Below are 22,918 nucleotides of genomic sequence, written 5' to 3' on the forward strand. Positions count from 1 at the left end.
GCTCGTCGTGGGACTCAATCCCGGGTCTCCAGGATCATGCCCTGGGCCGAAGGCAGCTCTAAACCACTGAGCCACCGGACTGCCCCCTGAGTGATTTTTGAAAGCTCTTGCACTCTTTCTCTCTTCAGTTTTACCTAATCTACTCTACTCTACTTTTGATGTTTTTACTTTCGGTTGTTTTTGTCTTTAGAATATATATTTCATTACTTTTCATATCTTCAAAGCCAATTATGTCCATTGTCCCTCATCACTGATTCCTTTTTCTATTTATTAAATTCACTAAGTTTATAGTCTGATTATTCCAATACTGAAGACTTCCTGAGTCTGACTGCTAGTAGTGACTTTTGCTGATTCTCACTCACGGCAGCTTATTACAAGTAGCACTCTACCTAGCTGTGTCTTTAAACCAAAACTGTGTCCAGATATTGCTAACTACTGAGAAGTAACACTGCTTCTGGTTGAGAGCTACAGAGTTAGACAAATGCATACACATTCTGAAAATCCTCTGGAAGTGCCTATACTCTGACAAGCCCTCCTTGATAATCTTGACCCACATTTGTTTCTCCCTCACTAGGTAACTAATTTATATCATATCCAAATCTGAGAGGTCAAACTGTGCAAATTAGCACAGTGAAAATTATTGTCCTATTATTTCATATTTAAGAAATCTACTTCAGAATCATTTTATTTTTCATCTCACCTAGTTTAAGTATAGGCAGGAGCTCCCAAATATTTCTCTGATGTGACCAAAGGGAAAATTTTAATTCAATGCTTTTAAAAATTTTGGTCCAATCATCACTGTGTGTCCATTGACTGAGATAACTCAGCAAGTGGAGGTAGAAATATGAAAAAAATCAAATTAGTTCTTTGCTTTCAATAAATTTATTAAGTATTTATATAAGAGTCAACTTCAAACACCTAATTTTTAATAATTCAACTGATAATCCTAAAAGTACACATTAATAATACTACATTTGAGCTACTTAAAAAACTCCATATGTCATTTGGTTGGCTTTTAAACCTGAATCAAATTTTAAATAGCCTTCAAAAGTGTTAGGAATACTTTTCTCTTTTCTTGCATAGAAGACAAACTGGCTAATGAAAATCGTTGGCTTTAGGTCACTCAGCAGGAATTAATCAAGAGATATTTGAATAAAAGTCATTAAGTGGCTTATCACACAAGACATGATTAAGACATAAGGATTATCAGTAAGCATAAATGTGAGTAACTGGCCTAAAAATGTCAGTGGTATTCAGTTAAATTCTAGGAACAACCCTCAGAAACATTTCCCATCTGTATCTATATTTATACTGGCAATATAAATTTGACTTTGGAAAATCCAAAAACTATGCTGATATTTAAATAGAAAATTATGCTTATTTATGTGTTTTCATTTAAGTTAAATCAGACTTTTCAAAGCATATTTGATCACATTTCTCTTTCAACTTTTGTTACAGGGAAAATGATTCCATAGCACTAGGAATGTTGTGTTAGTTATAAACATTTCCAATAATTTCCATTTTTTCAGAAAGTTATGTCCTCAGCACTGAGTTCTCAAATGTTAGCAGGTGTTTGAGGCATCTGAGTTGGAGGAGCTTACATTTTTGTACACATCCATTATGGCTTAATTCCTTATCCACATGATGACCAAACTCCTGAGATCAGTTCCACATATTCATGTTTGGTGCCACAGACAAAACTAATATGTTTGGCTGCTTTTTTCTCTGACCTGATGTCACACTCATACAGCAAGGGAAAAGGATGGCATTGAGGGAGAGGGAAGAAAAATGAGGATTGTCTCTCTTGAAACAGGTCATGATTGTATTAGTACCAAAGGACAGGAAACATCCAAAATTACACAAACTCTACCCCCAGCTAAAGAATTTCCTTATTTGCATCCTGTGGCTAATTTAGTCATAGACCTTACTCTTATCCTGCGTCACTATCATGCTCTGATAAATTGTCTACACAGGGTTGCGACCTCTCTAGATCTGAGCCTCTGTCTCTCTGTGACTGTATTTGAACTGAATTCCTGAATATCATCAGACAGGCCAGTGTATTGATTAGATCAATCAATGTTGATTAGATCTATCCAAGCTGCCCTTCCCAACATTGAGATTTATAAGCATCTCTAGACCTGTCCATGTCCTGATTCCCATGGATTGCCATCTCAGGGAAAGCCAGTGCAAGAGAAGCAACACTGAAGTCAATATTCTGTGAGCCCATCCATGTTTGTCTTGTTTCACTCATAATAACAGCAGTAGAGTAAGATTCGGGAATCCCTTAGCTTGGTGGAGGTGTCTGCTTTTTTGCCCCCTCATTTCCACTTCCTAAACCTTGTCAGACCCAATGTGGGTTCACAATCATTCTTCTCCCTCCAAATCTGTAGGGAATTTTACAAATTCTGATTTAGGAGCTCAAGAAAAGGCAAGTCAGTTGTATTGCTTGTCTATCTTAAAACTATGTTTCAGGGATCCCTGGGTGGCACAGCAGTTTGGCGCCTGCCTTTGGCCCAGGGCGCGATCCTGGAGACCCGGGATCGAATCCCACATCGGGCTCCTGGTGCATGGAGCCTGCTTCTCCCTCTGCCTGTGTCTCTGCCTCTCTCTCTCTCTGTGTGTGTGTGACTATCATAAATAAAGAAAAAAAATTAAAAAAAAAATTATGTTTCATTTCTAGAACTTGGATTCTTCTGGGTCCGTTGGTTAGACCAAATCATAAATCCCAATGTCCTAGAGCTCATCCCTTTGGTCTCAGACATTATCTTAAATACCAGACTCTATTCTAGTTCTAATATTTGTCTTCCATTTTCTCAAGGGGCTGCTGTCCAGTCTGATCCAGGCAAGTATTGGGGAACCCACAATCTGTCCCTAATCCCATCCCACCCCGACTGTGTTTCCTGCCAGCCGAGACTTCTCTCTCTCCCTATGTTTAGGAGACCTGGATTCATATCCTGACTCTACCACTTGCTATATTATCTGGCGATCTACTTAACTTCTTGAATGCAGACTCCTCATATGTGGAATATTGATAATCATTCTGACAACATGGTTTTATTTCTAAGACCATATATAAAATAACACAGTTGAAATGCATAGTTCAGGACCTAGCACATAACTGGAATTGAATAAATACTATTTTTATATTCCTGGCTAACTATACCTACATTAATATGAAAGCACCTTCTAAAGGGCCAATGTATACTCCTAATCAAGGTTTCTCAAACTTTAGTGTGTGAAAAGACTGATCATGAAGCTTCTTAAATTGTAGGTTCCTGCCTGTATTAGGAGTTTCATTTGGTGATTCTACATGGAACCCAGGGATCTGCACTCTAGACCACTAGCCCCAGCTCCTTTCATTGTGTGTGGCCATAGTGGAGAATCAGGAGGTCACAGACGGGCCATTTCCTGCCTCACCAAGGAGTAAGAGGGCCTAAGTCAGTGATGATCACAGACATTGGCAGTGGCTTTTATATGTTCACCCTTTCTGCACTTCCTCAAATCAACTCCCTCCTCCCCACCCATCCTCTTCCCTTCCGCTGTGCTGTGCTTATGCTCTAATCACTGAACATCTGGAACTGGCTGGAATTTCCCATTTCCTGCTGCATTACTTACATTTCTGAGACCCCACTGCTTGCCCCACCCCAGAGCAGGGTCCTGCCTTATGGGCAACTCCTGGTCCCTCCATACTCCCTCACCTCACAGAAGCAGGTTCCTACGCCCATGAGCCTCATGCACATTTGGGCCACATTAATTGAATCCTTGGTGATGTGACCATATGTGCCTTCATGAGCGCAAATTAGAGAAAACAGCTCAGGCGTATGTTTCCAGTATTTTATACAACTTCCAGGACAAATAAATGGAGCACTTGCCTGTCTGCCCTATGCCACAAACGTTAATCTGTTTTACTTATGTGGGTTTTGTTTATATCAACCTCTTTTCTCTCATTGGGTTTGAATGGTTATTTCAACCTATTACTGAGCTCTTTACCCACTCCTATGATGCCCTTTCCCTCTGCCAGATGCCACCTCTGGCACTCATCGTCCAACATCATCCTGTTCAGTCAGCCAATCTACATTCTCATCACAGTTCCAGTACTTCTTATTTTTGTGAACTTGAAGAAATTCTTTACCTGCTCAGAAAGTGTGTGTTCTGATATATAAATAGAAATACTGTATCATTGACTTGTCATAAGAATTAAATAGAGATGTAAAGTAGTCACCGGTGCTTAGAAGATAGTAAGTGCTTAATGAAAGTCCTTTCCTTCTTCTTCTCCACTGGGTAAGAACCGTACCACACACTGCTTTTATTTCCCACTTTTTAGAAGTCCCGTCCTCTTACATTATAAGGAAAGACATTTTTTCCAAGCAAGAAGAGGGCCAGAGTGCCTTGAAAAAGTAACTCAGTATGTCTGAGCTCTTCTGTTCATCTGCACACTGGCAGGAAGAATACCAGCCTCGCAGGGACTGTTGGGAAAATCCAGCATGATTAACCTCTTGCAAAGGGCCTAATCAAGTATCAGGTCAAGTAAGTGCTCAATAAATGTTAACTGCATCCCTGAGCACCTGAGATCAGAGCTCTGACTCTGTCTACCATTCCTGCCATGATGTCCCATGCTTCACAGTTACTCCCCTTCCCAAACAAGAAAATTAAGTTTCCCTTCTTTCAGTGCAGCAGCTGAAGGAGTATTAGAAGAAAAGCAATCTGGTCAAACAGAGGTGTGGCATGTTATCAGTCAAGTTCTTTTAACCTCCGGGGTATAAGTACTGTAAGAGAGCAACTTGTTTGCCCAAAGAAAGCCACCACTGGAGATACCGCCAGGCATGCAAGGGAGGATTGTCCTGGTAGTTCCCTCCAGGGTTCTCCTTCCTCATGTCCCTCTACCCCTTAGATTGTGTGCTCCAGGTACATAATTCTGCTCTGGTCTGGGCAAGCCCTCTCCCAACTCAACACCAAACTTTGTTCTAGTTTCCTTGGTTCTGATAAACAAAGCTGCTCTCAATTTCTGCTTTCCTGAGCAGCTGCTCGAGAAACAAAACAAAACAAAACAAACAAACAAACAAACAAAAAATGGGTAAGGTCAATTCTTGCCTGAGGGTCAAGAGAAAGCAGGGTGGGGTGTTACTTCTCAGTAAGGCTGAAGTTTGAAAACACAATACCCAGCTCTCCCACTAATACTCATCTGACTCACCAAATACTTTTTACAGTTTACAAGCAAACACTCGTGTAGAACCACATGGTATGTGGTTCACGCAAACATGAGTGCCTGTTCGACTGTATAAAGAAAAGAACACATGGGTGAACAGCTGATAAATATTTGTAGTTTGTTTATGTGCAGCAAAAGTAAGCTTTTAGAGCAGGTAGATGGGAAACAGCACAACTGGACCTTTCTGCAGTTTGACTCCAACTGATTTTAACTTGAAAGAGAACACTAGACTTCCTCTAAGATTTCACATATATATGGATAGACAGATGATGGACAGACTGGGAATATCCAGAGAAACAATAACAGAGATAGACTGAGATAGACTGAGACAGAGAGACAGAGAGACAGATTTACAGACCTCGGTGCAAAGCACTTTGTTCTTCCTGATATTATTTACCTTACCTGAAATGCCCTCCCTCTTGACTCCCATGTGTTCACAGCCTAGTTATCATTCAAATCCTGGAGTGAGAACCAGTGGAGATGAAATGTACCAATTTTGAAATAAGATTAAGTTTCAGCACTTCTTTATAAATTTCATAATTTCACTAATTAAATTCCTGCCTCTCTCTGTGCTCTATGTTAAAACAGATGCCACCACTGCAAGCTATCCATGATCTGGCCCACTGCACAACAGCCTCTCTTCCATGCTAACCCCTCCTCAAGACTATCCTTCCCACCATGGGCAGTGATCACTTTGCTACCACATCTGCCACCCTCAGCTGCACAGCGGTGGAGCCCATAAAGGCATCACTGGGTAGCCAGGAGGGTGGGGAAAAGAACACAGTTCTAAAGTTATGGCATCCTCATTTTGGACACTGACTCTTTTGCTTACAACCTGAGTGGCCTGAGACATACTAATTAAGCTCTGAGTCTCAGGTTCCTCAGATGTAAAATGTGGACAAAAATAATAACCCCTACCTTTGTGGGAATGTTTTGAGACTTGAATATGATCATTTATCTGAACACAGTACTTAAAAGTATCCAAAACTGTGAAGGGGTTTATGCAAGCAAATAGGTATACCTGCCACAGGTTCAAGGGTGCTGGCATAAGATACGAAGCTCCTGGGTCAGAGACGAAGGATTCTGTTCCTCACCAGCAACTGCAGCAGCTGGAGTGACAGTGACTGAGCCCATTCCCCATGCCTGAACTTCCACCAGATGATGCAAAGGCCTGAGGATACCTGTTTTCACAGAGAGCTGCATCACAGGAGGAGAAACCAGAGCTTAGGGAACCTGAATGTTTTATAGTGGGCAGAATCCTTCCTGATCTTTACCCTGGAGGGAAACATTATGTTTTTAACAGTGGAGGGTAAGCTAACCTGCTGCTTTCTGACCCAGAAGAGGAGGCTATTTCTGTCTTCTAAGACAGAATCATCCTTGAAAAGACAGTCTAGAATACAGGAGCACCATAAGCCTCACTCGTAGGACATGCAGAAATACGACTGACCCCTCCAGAGTTGTTTCCCAAGGATATGTACCTTGATAAATCACCACTCACTTCCCTTTTCTTTGCTCCTGCTACTTCTTCTGCCTGCGATTTTCCTCTTCTCTCTGAGAGAGACTCAAAGACTTTGCTTCATTCAAAGCACCAGTTAAATAACCCCTTCCTTGAAGAGCTTTTTACAAACACTGCAGCATTATAAATTCCTTCTCAGAATCCCTCCTTCCATCTGTGGTCTGTCTCATAAAAACAAGCCATTCTTTAATTTTCTAATTGCTCCAATAAAATTCAATACTCATCCCACATATTTTTACTTAACTCCAAGTTAAAAAATACACTGTAGGGGGTTGGGGTAGATGCCGGTAAAGACCCACCTAGAGCCCCCTGAGCCTTCTGGGTATCTGTGAGCCTGACTGTTCACTTCCTGAGGGCTCTCCCCTAGTGACTGGAGTGTGCACCCACAGGCCCAAAGTGCTAGAGAATTAAGTTCCGCCCCTCCCCAGCCCCCCCACCAATGAGAGATGCGAGGCAGTGTATAAATAGCCCAACTCCCTTGCTCTTCAGGTGGGTGCATGTCTTATACTGCCTTCCTGGAATTCCTACGGGGCATTAAGTTCCACTTACCCTCAGTGCAACCTGGCTTAATGACATACCATTTTGTGGATATCCTCCCCACTCTGTCTTGCTTCTTCATGCCCTTCCAGTGTCTTCTGAGAGGACCAGCTACCTAGTAATCTACATGCATTAAATCTTCATCTCAGGGTCCTTTTCCAAAGGAACACAAACTAAAAGTGCATGGACAAATGACTGTTCTGGAATCAGTGAAATTATTAAATAGTCATTGACATATAGTTTTCAGTCAAAACCATTGTCATATTTGTTGTGAGGCATCAACTCCAATAACATCACAAATATTTAAAAATCATCCTTATGTTTCTAAAGAATAAAAAAATCATATTACAATTATATCAGTAGAATGAAGTTTGGAACCAAATCTGTATTTGGAATCTATATGTGAAAGTAGCAAAAATTATCACTAGTGAAGAAGATGCATTTGGCCCCAGAGTACGTCTGAAATGCTTCCAAGTGACTGGCAATGATTAGAGATGCCCTTCCAGCAGCCCTCTATGGAATGTGATGTGACTGGAGACACTTCAAGAATAATCTTCAGGGCACTCAAGTGCTACAGGGAAGGCTGACATGGTCAATTGGCTCTTTCCCAGGGACTTCTCTTGCTTCCTGTATATCTTCACACACACCCTGGTCTTTTGATGACATCAAATTCAGACTGAGAAAATGTCCCCCATCCCCTATCATTATGGCATGAGCTGTTGACTTATTTTTCTGATGGTCAAAATGTATGAGTTGCTGGCTTCTTATGGTTAACAGGGTTGGGTTAAGTGGTACGTGACCGTCTGCCAGTAAGGTATGAGAGGAGTTACAGTCCTTTGTGCATGTAGGATAGAGCCACTCTACTAAGAGGATAAGAGCAGCCCCAGAATGAAAAATAGTATTAAATATTTGAAAGGCACAAGGACGAGGCAACAAAAGTACCTACCATTACTCTGGGCACAGAGCTCTTTTCTTTCCTATCACACCTACATTGGCACCAGTTCAAAAGGCTGTTTCTACCACCTAATGCAACATGGAATCCATTCTTAGAATAGGGCATGGAATGTAACTCGTGAATCCTTCCCTCGCAGCTGCCCTGGGACCTGGCAGGAGTTCATGCCACTTGACCACATAATCTGTTGCAGAACAGCTGTGGGAGGGGACCCTGACAAAGAACCCAGTTATTTTACCCAGTTGACATATGTGGCATACTAAAGACACTCATGTTGTAATTAGCCCCAAAGGAGAAACTAAAGTAATAGGAAAGGGAGAGTCTTCCTTGCCAAGACCCTAGAGATCAGGTAACCAGTGTCAGATTATCCAGGAAGACATGGAGAGCAACAGGAAAATAAACATGCACCTACCACACTCTTAGTATCACAGTAAGGAAGTTGAGTTTAAGAATAAGTCAAGTAAAGTGTGACTCCATGAATCAGAGTCCACAGTGTGTGGAACCAAAGTCCTTCCACTCTGGGTACCACCCCAGACCCAGATCCATTGTGAGCACAAGAGGACCAGAGATAGTGAGGAGCGGAACCAAACAGGACATGTGACAGCCACAAAAAAAGAAGCCGTGCTGGGTGTTAGGCTTGTTGGAGAAAACCATCAGTGCGTTTAACAGAATGTGGGTGTACTCTGCAAATAGGTACTATTTTAAGGAATTTGAAAGGTAAAGGGTAATTAAGTCTCAGCGTGAGTCTCACATCTGAGCTCAACTAAGGGGGAAAAATATATCCCACAATCTCAGAGCAGGGTTGTCTCAGAGTAGGTTACATGCCCCACCTGCAGAGAATGTTCCCTGGTGTCATGACCATGCCCCACCAGTGTAACAGTCTCAGCCTGAGTTTGGAAGTCCTCAGTTCCAGACTTGAGCCTCTTAGGATGACCTTGCCCTGGTCCCTCCATCTCATAAATGTGAATGTGTGGAGGGGGTGATGGATAGAGGGAGCTGTGACCCAGGCAAAACTACCCAATCCTTCCTAGATGCCAGGAGGAAAGCTTTCACTTGACTTCTCTCTGTCCACTGTGACATTTACAGCTTCCATCACAGTTTTAGGGCAGCCCAAATCACACCTTTGGCCAAGCCTTTCACATTTTCCCCCTGTGCTCTGAAACTGTCAGTGATAAGCTGCTCTTGGACTTGGTGGTGCATCTTTGTGGTCTCTATGGTGGCCTTTTCCCTAAAGCTTTTCACTTTTCTCTCTGCAGATACAGTTAGACTACAATTTCCACCTTCTCTTAGAGTCACATGTGGCTAAGACAAAAGAACCACCACCGTACAAAAGAAGAGTCAGTGTGGATAGAAAAAAGAGGGTGGTTAGATGATTGCTAGCATCTACCTGATTTCACAGGGCACTTTCAACTTCCACATCTCTTCTAAAGTGCATCCAGCTATACAGTCTCATGTTCCAACCAACAGTTCTGGAAAATAAGAAAAGGAAGAAGCTGGTATCCCATTTAGACAAAGGAAAGCAGAGGCAGTAAATTCACCAACAGACCCAGAATTATAAAACATTAGAGTCAAGGCTGCAGGCAGAAGTGAGCAATCCTGACAATTGACTTTTTTCTTATGTTCACTATGTTATATTCAGTGTCTGCTAAAAACTGCTCATTGTTGGTCAGCTTTATTAAATTAGTTATTAAATTGTAAACGTGGGATGCTGCATTTTATTTTATTCTACCTGTAATTACAGAAAATGATATAAAGGAAAATAAGGCTTACACTCCCAAAAATATGTACCGAAGAGCTTTTGGGTAATAATTTTAATCATTTTAGGTAGAGCTTATGTTTACACGTAATCCTTTACAAAAGAGCTAACAGATGATGAGAGGTTAGAGTTCACTTTAAGCATACCTGTGATTCAGGTCCCAGCCCACAGTGTCATTTTATCTGCCAAAGCCACTCACTTTGTCATCAAAATAAACATATGATTGCATTTCCCCTCCCACTCAGCCACCTGTCACATATTCTCACACTAAAGAGCACCTCATTAGGCTATGTGCTGGGGAGGACGTGAAGAAAGCAGAGCCCTCCTGTACTGTTACTAATGGGAATGTAAAATGACGCAGCTGCTGTGGAAAACAGTCTGGCAGCTCCTCAAAAACTCAAAAGTGGAGTCACCATGCAACCCAATAGTTCCACTCCTAAATATGTCCCCAGGAGGAATGAAAACATGTTCACACAAGAGCCTGAACACAAATGTTCCTGGCTGCATTATTCATAACAGCCAAAAAGTAGAAACAACCAAGCAGCCATCAATTAATGAATGGATACACAAAATGTGGTCTATGCACACAATGGAGTGCTATTTGTTCACAAACAGGAGTGAAGCACCAATGTGATACAACATGGATGCACCGTGAAAACATGATGCCAAGTGAAAGAAGCCAGACACAAAGGATCACATATTGTATGACTCCTTGTATATGAAATGTCCAGAATAGGCAAAGCAGAGACAGAAAATAGTTTAGTGGTTGCCAGGGGTCTGAAGGAATTGCAGACATGAAGGGGGATAGCTAATGGGTATAGAGTTCCTCTTAGGGATGATAAAATTGTTCTAAAACTAGATGATGGTGATGGTTGTACACCTCTATAAATAATGAACGTCAAATGCTTACAGTAATACATGGCACATGATTAGCATTATAAAGGTTATTAAAATAACATAACCACAATATTATAATAATATTTCAATAGTTAATACTCTTAGAATTATTATTATTATTACAGTTACTACTATGAATAATAATCCCATAGTCTCTGCAAATGGGTTCCTTTAGTGTAGATCAACAAAGTAGAGCCCACAGGCCAAATATGACCAAGGGTGACCAAGGTTTATTCTCCCGATTCATGTGCACAGTTAGATTTTAAGAAAAACTAAGTTGTTTATAGGGAGTAAGATTTGCCTCACAACACTATTTGTGGCTTTTTGATAATAACCCACATTATAACTTCTACTACTCTGAAAATGAAATCAGTGTAACACAGAGCTGCCCACACCCCACATGCCAACCTACCTGATCCCTTAGAAGCCCCAGGTCAGCACCTCCTTCCAAAACTGCTTTTAATCTGTCACCTATCTTCTACCACAGAACATTCCTCATCTACTAAAATAATATGGTCATTGACACCTGCATTTTTAAAGTGGACTGGGATTTTCTAATACCAATCACAACAAAAAGACAGTGTTGGCAGCAAGGGAGGGCAGGACAGTAAGAAGGGAGAGTCAGATAGAGAGAAAGAGAGAGAGAGAGACCAAACCAATGGAGAATGCACTCGCACAGGGCCCAATTTCTTTCACACATCCATTAATTCCCCTCACACATGGGGCTCCCACCACCTTCAAAGCAAGCTTTCCCCATGTTGGGTGGAAGAGACCAGCATTAAGACAACTGCATGTAAACTTTGCAAAAGAAAAGAAAAACAGACACAGAAGAACATAAGCCTTTTTTGCCTTTTCCAAGGAATCAAACAATGACTCAAGAACAGCGCATCAAAATCAAAGATGACAGCAGCTTCAAAGAGACCCCAGAAGATCAAAGACAGAGTTATGGAGAAGACGACAGAATCTGAGACAGTGCAGAGAAGGGTCCTCGCACCCAGTAGGAAGCCATAATAACTATTATCTCCAATAAGTTAACTTGGCCTTTTAAAACCAGCTCTAGCAGTCCCACAAGGGGCTTTTTGGAAAGCTCTGAAACAAATAAAAATGAGGCATTTTAGCAAAAATACTGAAATCCAATTCTACTGACAAAAAGCTTCTAGGACATCACCTTGCCTTGTCTCCCTAAGAGGACTGTCTTGCTGGACAAATTTTAAACTGAATTTTAGTAGAGTGACCCAGCATCCAGTAACAGTTTCAGTTAGATCACACGGGAATTGTTTTAAACTCAATATATTTACCCTTGTGGCATTTTAAAATGTGACTTTCCTACAACCTTCCCCAAGTGCTGGAAAGAAGCGTGAATGCTAGCAAAATGTTCATGAAGTTATTAGAATCTGATGACTGATCTCTGTTTAATTGGTCAGAAACCGCCTCCTCCTCACTCTGTTGCCATTATGAAATACTTCTCTAACTCATGCTTTCTAGAATACTGTGCTGTACAACAGTTGAGTGTGGCATGGAGTAGATTCCTCATCATGAGCTGGATATAACTGAGCAATAATGCCTAGTCACGGATAAAAGATTTAGGGCCTTTCACACTGGAACATCTCAAAAGCAATGATGGGTTGTTCTCAATAATTGTGCAAAGCATTGCCTATAAGACTATCTCCTTTTTTGCTTTGGAAACATCATTTCCAAATGATGATTGGAGCACTGTTTGAGATAATATTTTCTCTAACACAGTATCCTTCCCAGAATATTTTCCATAACCTCTCATGTCTGAGGGGTTATGAGGGAGCAGATCAATAGCAGTGGATATTTTACTATAGTGCCTAGCACATAATAGGTGTCCAGTAAAAAGCTGTTTGTTTGACAATGATTTTTAGAAAACTTGCTGACACTGTTCTCTCAGAGAGAAAACACAAGAAAGGCATAGCATATTTCTAATCTACTACGTCCTCACCTGCATCTTTCCTATATGTAAAATAGATGTTTCTCACTGCCTTAGGGACAACCACATGTTCCTGAAAATAGCTCCAGACACTGGAATGGCAGTTTCCACCTAACTAGAACACTTCACTATTAAAATCCAGGTCCACACTATGCAAGCCTAGAGATACACACATGCATGCACGCATGCCTGCACTCTCAATGCAACAAATACATAAATCCAAAGCAACCTTTTAAAGTGTTTGCACTTGTTGTAATGTATTGAATCTTGTCGAATCATACCAAGCCTTCTACTTTACCCGTTAACCTGAATACCACCCTACATGTATCTTTTGCCTTATTCCAAAAGGTTATAAGGATCACCTGCAAATCTGTAAATGAACAAATAAGGGTATATATACTTCACCAAACATTTATTTATTTACTTTGTATTGTTACACTCAGGCTATTTCTAGAGTGCATTCAACTTTACCAAACCTAAAGCATTAACTTCTCAGCTGTTTTCCCTGAATGGCTTATTCTCCTATTTGTTCCTCTGAAACAGGTTAGAGTTTAAAAAAAAAAAAAACTGGGTGATTTTTTAATGCAAACAGCTTCACAAAAACAGATGGTGTATGACCTGGCTAATTAGATAATACAGAGAGAATCTCATTCCCTAAATAAAACTGTCTTCTGAGTAAACCTTCCACATATCACTTAAACCAGCCATAAAAATGAGTCTGCCGGGAAGGGTTTTTCCCACTAATGTCATCAATCACGTCCTTCCCTTCTTTTTCTCATCCGCCTTCTGCCCTCATGTCATTTCTTGAGAAATACGAACAAAGACAGAAGACCAAGAGGAGAGAGACAAAAAGGCAATTACACTTACCTAAGCACAGGAACACCTGAAACTGAAGTTTCCCAAATGAATATTCTTCACTGCCAAGGAAGGCCACAGGATGGATTCATGCTAAATGTTGTAGTCTGGCATAGGGAAGAGAATAAATTCTGAATGCCCAGGTCGACATACCACATTAGAGAATCTTTCCATACTTTGATCCATGCTCCCCTAAGCCACAATCATCCAGCACACATATGTGGAGAAGTATCAGCTGGGCCCTTTACCACACCTTCTCCAAAATAATAACAGGTGGATTTCCCCAGGCCAACTCTTTAATTCATTTCATCTCTGGATGAAAATCATACCAAAAGGGCTCCCTAAGATCCTTGGTCTCCTCATCAATGCAGGTACGGTCAGGGCAATGTATTTTCCCAGATTCTCCTATGGACAATTATTGGACTACGGCACCAAATGCCACCAAAAAAAAAAAACATTCATGCACCTGTGCATGCACACACACACACACACACACACAGTATATTTCATTTCCTCAAACAGGGCATATGCCAACAATGAGAGGAAGGATCCTTTCCAGCGGTAGTTTTATAGACTACAGTGCTTACTTCTTTCCTTTCCTATCTCTCTGAGCTGACTACATATCAAAACAGGGTCTACTTCTGGGCCACAAGTCCCTTAAACCCTCCACCTTTAATCACACAAAGAGAAACACTGAAAAAATCCAGCTTCGGTAAGGATTTAATTAAATTCCTAGCACAGGGCTCTGCATTGTTTTTTTCATTTTTCCTATTGTTTTTCTCCATTTCAATCTGGAGAAAAGGAATACTTAACTGATGAATCCTCCTGACTCTAAATCCTGTTGTCTCTTCTGACTGACAGCACGTGGAAGGCATAAACCTTGGGCTCTTCATCCACTCATCTCTGGCTTCCAGGACAGGGCTGAGGACAGACTTCATGCTCCATGATTGTTTCTCTCTGTGAGCATAGTGTCTGTAGATCTGTTGAAGGCCCCCCACATGCCTTACTTGTGCCCTTTCATTCACATTCATTTACACACACACTGAGATCACTGCCTGTTCTTCCTATTCTTACCTTGTCTGAGTTCAGGGTTTGACTTTATTAGATTATAACAATGGATCACAATGCCTGCCTGGGGATGAGGTTTGAACTCATTTTGTGAAGGCTCTGTGACTGACCGTGTTCATTAAATTAATGCATGGCCACAAAATTAATAATGTCCCAATTGGATTTGGGGAAGAAGCAGCCACAGCAGTGGTTTAATTACTGAATATCCCCAAATCTGTGCATAAAAATGGACAGAACAACCAGATAACAAAACCATGAATGTATGCACCATATTCAGAGCAAACTCCAGTGACACCATATATCCACGCACCCCAAACTACAAGACTTGAGAATCAGTGTCTCTGTGGAGGAAGCCAAGGAAAAAATCAGGGATTCTGGGAGACTTATAAACAGAGGGAATTCCAAGAGAGCTAGTAGATTTTCATTAGCAAGCACAGTGGGCCAATTTGAGAAAAGCAGCTGGAATTGAGAAGATTTTGTCCAACTCAATAGCAAATGAGTACAAGACATCCATGCAAGCCTGAAGGGTCTGGGGCAGTCTGGCCCACACACACTCTTGAAATTGACCCACCAGGGTTCCCTTCAGGCCAGAGACCCCACACAGGGAATGGAATCCAAATTCAGCAGGACAGGGACAAGAGAGGCAGAAAAGAGAGTGGCCAGTGAACTCATAAATTTCTGTAACTGACATGAAAACAACAGAACAGGGAGATCTATGAAGTTACAATGCTATTCTGAACACATCTACTTCTAAAAGTTGAGAAAACTAATTTCATGTGAAAATTAATAAAAAAGGATCATAATTAAATCTGACTTAAATTTATTATAAGAAAAAAGAATATGGAGCAGAATAATCTTCCCACAAACATGCAAAGCATGACAGAAAATACATCCTTATAAATCACTTGAAAACCACAATTTGCTACTTCAAAAAGAACTAGAAGACACTAATAAAAATGACACGTAACATGAAAGTACAATATAAATCAGAAATAAAAGCTCTCAAAAACATGACAGAACCCAAGACAACTACAAATAAGAAAAAAATTTTCAAATAAGAAAAAAACTAGAAAAAAAACACAAAAGAATAAACAAAAAGTGACGTGAGAAATGAAAGACGAAAGGAAATTTTCAAACTCTAAAAGTTTGAAGAGAGAAAAGAATCTGACTAAATGTGACAAATATTTAAATAGCAAAGAAGATCCAACATGTTGACAATAGGAATCCCTGAAGAAAAAAACCAAAACAAGGCAACAAATACTAAAAATAATTCAAGGAAATTTTTCACAATAAAGATTTGAAATGACATACTGAAGCAGCAAGTAACATCCCTGAAAATACTAACTCTGAACAACCAACTGTAAAATTGCTGTATTTTGAAGAAAAAAAAAAAAAGAATCGGGCAGCCCGGGTGGCTCAGCGGTTTAGCACCACCTTCAGCCCAGGGTTTGATCCTAGAGACCCGGGGATCAAGTCCCGTGTCGGGCTCCCTGCATGGAGCCTGCTTTTTCTCTCTCTGCCTGTGTCTCTGCCTCTCTCTCTCTGTATCTCTCATAAATAAATATTTTTTTTAAAAAATGGAAATGCATCTCATCTCTGTGGCTTTGAATGTTAACTTTATAAACTATTAAAAAAAAGAAAAAAGAAAAGAATCCTGTAGGTTTATAGGAAAAAGTAAAGTGACACACAATGGAAATAAAATTAGATCATCATTATCAGACTTGACAGCAAGGCTTTATTCCAATAAAAAATGGAATGATATAATTAAGATATTCGAGGAAGGTAAACATGACCCATGATCTTTACATTGACCAAATCTGACATCAACAAGGCTGCTAGTAAACACTGTATGAACAATTTTTTTAATAAATTTATTTTTTATTGTTCAATTTGCCAACATATAGAATAACACCCAGTGCTCATCCCCTCAAGTGCCCCCCTCAGTGCCCATCACCCAGTCACCCCCCACCCCCTGCCCACCTCCTCTTCCACCACCCCTAGTTCATTTCCCAGAGTTAGGAGTCTCCCATGTTCTGTCTCCCTTTGTATGAACAATTTCTTAACCACAAAACCAATTGAGAGTTGAAAGGAAGAGAGTTCCCAGCGGGGCAGAAAATATACAAGATGACTTCAAAGAGCTTATAATATCCAACATCAAGAAAGCCACTAATGATCGTGAGAGTGTCAAGATGACGCAGGAGTCAACATGAAGAGGCTGTCAACAGCCATAGACAAGACAATGTGAACAACAGTAAGAACGAAAATTGGAAAAGATGGAAACCTATCTGTTTAAAAGCAGGAGTTAACAACTAAACTTTTAAAAATTAATTGATCACTTTCTAAATATTGTAAGAAAACAATGCATGACCTTAAAAACTGATACAGTTGAAGAATCAAGTATTTATCCTGCCCTTCTTATCTGAATTATACCTTTGGGCAACTGAAAATAGATGAGAACAAGTCATTCTTTATAATGTTACTATAAGTAATAAATGTAAACAAAATGATAGAATTAGTGTCACCATTGCGCAACCTTCAATGAATTAACAGACCCAGCATGTTAATAGCTGCTTCCATCACAAGCAAAAAAAAGAAAAAACAAACCACCAAAGTCAGCACTGTAGCTTCAGAGGACAGAATTCAATAGCACACAGAGTCTTGCCAAGCAGATTGAACATGTGTCTGATGAAGTCTCTATATCCAGCTGTAGGAAATACATTGACGGTACCATGAGTAAGCAAGCTACTGGCAACATCCAAACTTTGGGAAATGCAACAGGTCCAACCCAGGTTCCTTGGCAGATAAAGTATAGGGAACAACAATGGAAAAAGCAATGGAGTAGAAAATTGTAGGTTAAGTGCAATTTAAAAGATATCAAACTATAAAAGTAGACAAGACCTATCATGTCTAGGGATGCGTATCTGGGGCACAGAACTATACAAAAATTAAAGGAAGTAATTACTATAAAAGTTAGCATAGTGTATACATGTAGGTGGGGAACAGAATGGGTATGACTAGGAAGGGGCACATAATGGAGCTGCTAGAGTCCCTTGATGTTCTATGACAGGTGTCTTACTTAGAAGGGTGCTTGCCATATAACCTTGTATGTGCTTTTTGTGTAGTTTTCTGTACATATGCCTCATTTTACAATGAAAAGCTTAGCTAGAAAAATAATAATGGTAACACTCCAAATTATCAAGGAAAAGGAGCGACCATGCAGAAGTAGAAATCCAACAGAATACCTGAAAAGCAGATGGTGAAGAACATGGAGATCCTGCCTTCAGAAGCTTGGGGGTTATGCGCAAGACTGTCCAGTTGAGTCAGAAATCCCAAATCTTGACGTAGGCATTCTGGGCTAAGAGGAAGCATGCATTATCAGCAGCATGAAACGCTGATAGGGAAGGCACATGATTCAGCTCCTGGGGACAGCACCAGAGCTACAAATCACCAGCTGAAGGAAGACAAGATGGAGAAAAAGAATATAGCAGAAAGTCTTAAATATATGGCTTCACCTCATCCACTGCCATACCAGTATTTATGGAATAGAGATAGGCTGTAAATATAAAAGCAATTTTAAAAAGAAAAGAATTCTTTAAAAATAAGGTATTTTTAAAGAGAACCAGGATTGTTTTCTCCTGAAATACATGTTTGTGAAAACCTTCCTGGAGGGGTCCCAAGATTAGTATCATTTACAGACCTGCCCTAAAATATCTAATCTCTTCTTCCCTTTCCTCTTCTCGATACAGATAGCATGCCTTATGTATCACCTCAGGTTCCCTTGGCCTCATCTTTCCCTGAGGCTGTCAGCCATTTTTTGGCTGAGCCACCACTGCAGCGACCAATGAGGGGTTGGGGAATCTCAGGCTCACTATCTGTGAGCATGGTCTGCCTTGCCTCATCCGCATTAGACATCCTTAATTCCCTTTTGCCATGTAAGACAAACATATTCATAGTTTGTAGTTTCAGGACATGTTTGGAGAGACCACAATTCTGCCCCCATATTCCACTTTCCACTGTCTGTGTGACCCTATGATTTCTCTAACAAAATATTTCTCATAAGCTATTTGTTCAGTCCCTACTTCCTAGAGTATCTGACCTAAGATGCTTGGGACCAACAGTGAGCCAGAAAGCAGAGCCTCAGTATAGTCTGACAGAATTAGGGGCCTGATCACCGGTCAAACATAGGATACTGATCATTCCTGGCAGGGGTGGGTGTCACAGTTACACGCATTACACCTGTGGTTAATGGGGCACACAGGTGGAAGGTGATGCTTGGAGAGGTGACAACAATGGTGACAAGGATTAACTGCAGGAGGAATTCTCTGGATGGTATTAGAAGCTTTGCAAAAAATATGTTCAGGATAGCTATCTACCAAATTAGAACACATCTGCAGCAACCACAGGGCAGATTATACTGAAAATAAGGCCTGTGTTTTCATTTTCCAAATGGCAGAGGTGCAAAGACACTGAACATGCAGCCTGACTTCTAAGTCAGTCAGAGCTTTAATGAGAAAAGACTGGGGCTCTGACACAGAAGAGGAGAAATATTTACCTGGACCAGCCTGAACATCTTAACCCCCAAATCCCTCTAGCACACTGGGGTCACAGAAGCAGCCTCACTTCCTGCTATCCCGCAGACCTATGTCCATACCTGAAGGAGGGGATTTCCCAGATGTTCTTGTTGTCGTTGATGTCAGTGAGTCATCAAAGTGTCTACAGAGCCTTCAAAGGCTCCCTCCACCGACTTCCCCACTCAGCCATCTGGAGTCTGGACAGTCAGGGATGGGCCTCTTCTGGAAAGCATTTCTATGCACACCTCCACTTCTCCTCCTCCTGGGGCCCCATCAAATATTTTCTACTTTCTTGGGAGAACCATCTCTCCTCAATCTACACACTTTCCCAAGTTTTCTTTCTAGAAAGAGTCTTCTATTTTTGCGAGAATGTTTGGCTCCTGTAAACCAAAACCAAGAGGAAACCTTCCAGTTATTTTCCACTGTGTGCACTGAAGCAATGAGCTCCTAAGAGCCTCATAACTTAAACATGAAATAGGATAGATAAGGGAACAATCAGGAGGGGGACACGCAGTTTCAAAGAATATGGACATAATTCTAAAAATAAGTAAAAAAGTAATATAGACAGACATGAGTCCAGGAGAGGAGCATAACGCCCTGTCAGAGCTAAACTTGTAATGAAGACATCTAATCCTAAATATTGATTGGACTGCAAATCAATATTTGCCATCTATTTAAAATAGGATGTCAGGCGCCTGGGTGGCTCAGTCAGTTAAGCATCTGCTTTCATGAAGCTCAGGTCGTGATCTCAGGTTCTGGGATCGAGGCCCATGTCAGGCTCCTTGCTCAGGAGGGAGTCTGCTTCTCCCCCTCTGTCTGCCCCTCCACCGTGCTCATGCTCTCTCTCTCCTCCTCTCTCTCAAATAAATAAAATCTTTAAAAATCAATCGATAATAAAGTAGGATGTCATAAAAGCAAAACTGAAAAAGATAGAACTGACTCATGCAACTCATCAAGACCTTGATTCCTTCCTCATTATTTCTGAAAGACTTGTTCAAATAATACTAGCCCAAATTCCTCTAATTATTACCTGGCTCCATGGAATGACACAGGCTCAAACATCTTTCAGGCAAATTTTCTGGCCATCCTGTTTCAAAAGTATGTCAAAAAGTCATCACTGGAAGACATTCATAATACTCAAGCAAGGCACATATCTGTGAATGGAAAGAAATACATGTATCTTGGAAAATGATTTTCAGAGACCCCATAAATGCACATTAGTCAACACATCTGAATCCCTGTCACACAACCACTTTGCATTTACATTCTCATACTAGGACAACGCTATCCCATGGAGGTATATACACAATAGCCTAAAATTTACATGCCAGTGTGAATATCTAGCTAGCATCAGGCCTATTATATGAGTGTGCCCCAAAATCCAAACTGCAAATATAAATCATATTTTTGATGCATTCATTTGTTCACAGCCAAAAAAGCAACAATCCATTAGCTACCTATTTAAAGAGATTTTAGTGCAATCTCGATGCCCTCAACCATCTATTGTGGCCGTTAAGAGTTGCAGTAAATTAGTTTATCTTCAGTCCAAAGTCTCGTTTCATCCATGAAATAATACATGTTGATCCCTGAAACAATAAAATAAAATAAAATACAAATTGGAGGCTTCCCAAAAGCCTTCATCAATGTGGACTGGAAAGCTTGCCATCTGGAGGATTATTTTTCCATGCTCTCCACCACTTTAATCATCTTGCCTAATAAATAAGCATGATTGATCAGAGCCAAAGGACGAAGCAGGTTCTGTAGGGAGAACCCAAAGTATTCATCCCCTAAGGATGCACCTGAGATGAGAAAGAAGGCATGAATCCTTTAAGAGGCAAGCAAGGGCCCTCATAAAATGGAAAATTGAGACATTTTTGATGTAACTATCAACATACATTCAACTATTTCTTAAAGAGAGGAAATTAAATAGTGTTTATCAGTCACACTTGACAATTATCTGGAACTACTCCAGATGCAGCAAATCTCCATGAAAGCCTCCTGGATTCACCAAAGAATAGGAACTTCAGCCAAAAACAAACAAACAAAAAACCACTGTACTGAGGTCAATAAGCGCTGAAACACAGCCATTCTGTCTGCCCAACTATCTTATCTATTTCATTATTAGGTCAGGATTATCTGATATCTTCCTGTGGCATTTATCTGGAATAAACTAAAGAATGGGTTTAAGTATATTATCTTAATGCATATAAAAGGAAAATAAATCTGTATTCCTTTTTATAATAAATTTATTTTTTTATTGGTGTTCAATTTACCGACATACAGAATAACACCCAGTGCTCATCCCGTCAAGTGCTCCCCTCAGTGCCCGTCACCCATTCATCCCCACCCCCCGCCCTCCTCCCCTTCCACCACCCCTAGTTCGTTTCTCAGAGTTAGGAGTCTTTATGTTCTGTCTCCCTTGCTGATAATTCCCACACATTTCTTCTCCCATCCCTTATATTCCCTTTCACTATTATTTATATTCCCCAAATGAATGAGAACATATACTGTTTGTCCTGCTCCGATTGACTTACTTCACTCAGCATAATACCCTCCAGTTCCATCCACGTTGAAGCAGATGGTGGGTATTTGTCGTTTCTAATGGCTGAGTAATATTCCATTGTATACATAAACCACAAGTATTCCCTTTTTTTAAAGGTTTTATTTATTTGAGAGAGATAGAGCAGGAGTAGCAGAGAGAGGAATAGAGGAATTGGGGGAGAGAGACAATCCAAGCTGACTCCACGCTGAGCGTAGAGCCTAACTTGGGGCTCGACCTCATGACCATGAGGAACCAAAATCAAGAGTCAGACACTCAACTGACTGAGCCATCTAGGTGTCCCAAAATCTGTATACCTTAGGAAGATATAAATGATCCAGGTGGATATCTTACTGACATAGATAAAAAGATGATAGAGACAGAGATAGATGTTTCCAAATTTCATTTTAAAATTTCCAAACTTGACTCTTATTCTTGCTTAATATAAAATTGTTGATCCACATATCACATATTTGTCTGAGCACAGTGTAGATCTAGGTTAGAGGCATCAAATAAATATTAAAGGAGCCGAAATTTTCATTCTGCACAAACACAAGCCAGAAATCATTTTTAATAATTTACAATGCAAGCAACAAAGAGCCTTTCCATTTCTATCAGTAGAAAATTTTCATCTACTAGCCCTTTCCCACCTGAGACCGGAAGCTCTCCTGCCTTCTCATGCACCTCTACATACATGAGAGAAACAGCATCAGTTGTAAAGCCAAGAAATGCATCTCCACCATTAACGTAGTGGGGTTCAGCCAAGAAAAACCATCAACCTGGTGAAGTAAGTACAAAAGAGCCTCAATAAAGCAACATCATTTGAAAGCAGAGGACATTGTCCAACAAAACGCTGCATGGCCACATAAAATGAATGGATTTTGTTAATATTTCTTGCTGAAACCCAAAGGTTTACAATTCTGAACACTGGATCTCTGTTTCTTTCGAGCTATCCTTCTGACACAGCCTTGCCTGCTTTCATCTCTGTTGCCCAACCATGCTGAATTTTTTGCCCTGCCTATCCATCCCCTTTGCACATGCCAAGCGATTTTGGTCTTCTGAAGCTTTCT

The 22,918-nt window shown here is 40.6% G+C and overlaps 1 long non-coding RNA gene across 1 annotated transcript in view; it reads right to left on the reverse strand.

The window, feature by feature from the left end:
• The window catches only part of LOC121482770, a 325,637-nt gene that overhangs the window by 198,079 nt on the left and 104,640 nt on the right, over positions 1-22,918 (reverse strand). The window contains exons 2-6 of the long non-coding RNA XR_005985619.1: positions 20,340-20,463; positions 19,390-19,689; positions 17,981-18,189; positions 13,683-13,777; positions 6,228-9,680 (exon numbers count right to left, since the gene is read on the reverse strand). This is a non-coding gene — a long non-coding RNA (uncharacterized LOC121482770). The remainder of the gene's footprint in view (positions 1-6,227; positions 9,681-13,682; positions 13,778-17,980; positions 18,190-19,389; positions 19,690-20,339; positions 20,464-22,918) is intronic.

This window comes from Vulpes lagopus, chromosome X (genome assembly GCF_018345385.1).
Source record: "Vulpes lagopus strain Blue_001 chromosome X, ASM1834538v1, whole genome shotgun sequence".
Taxonomy (NCBI): Eukaryota; Metazoa; Chordata; class Mammalia; order Carnivora; family Canidae; genus Vulpes; species Vulpes lagopus.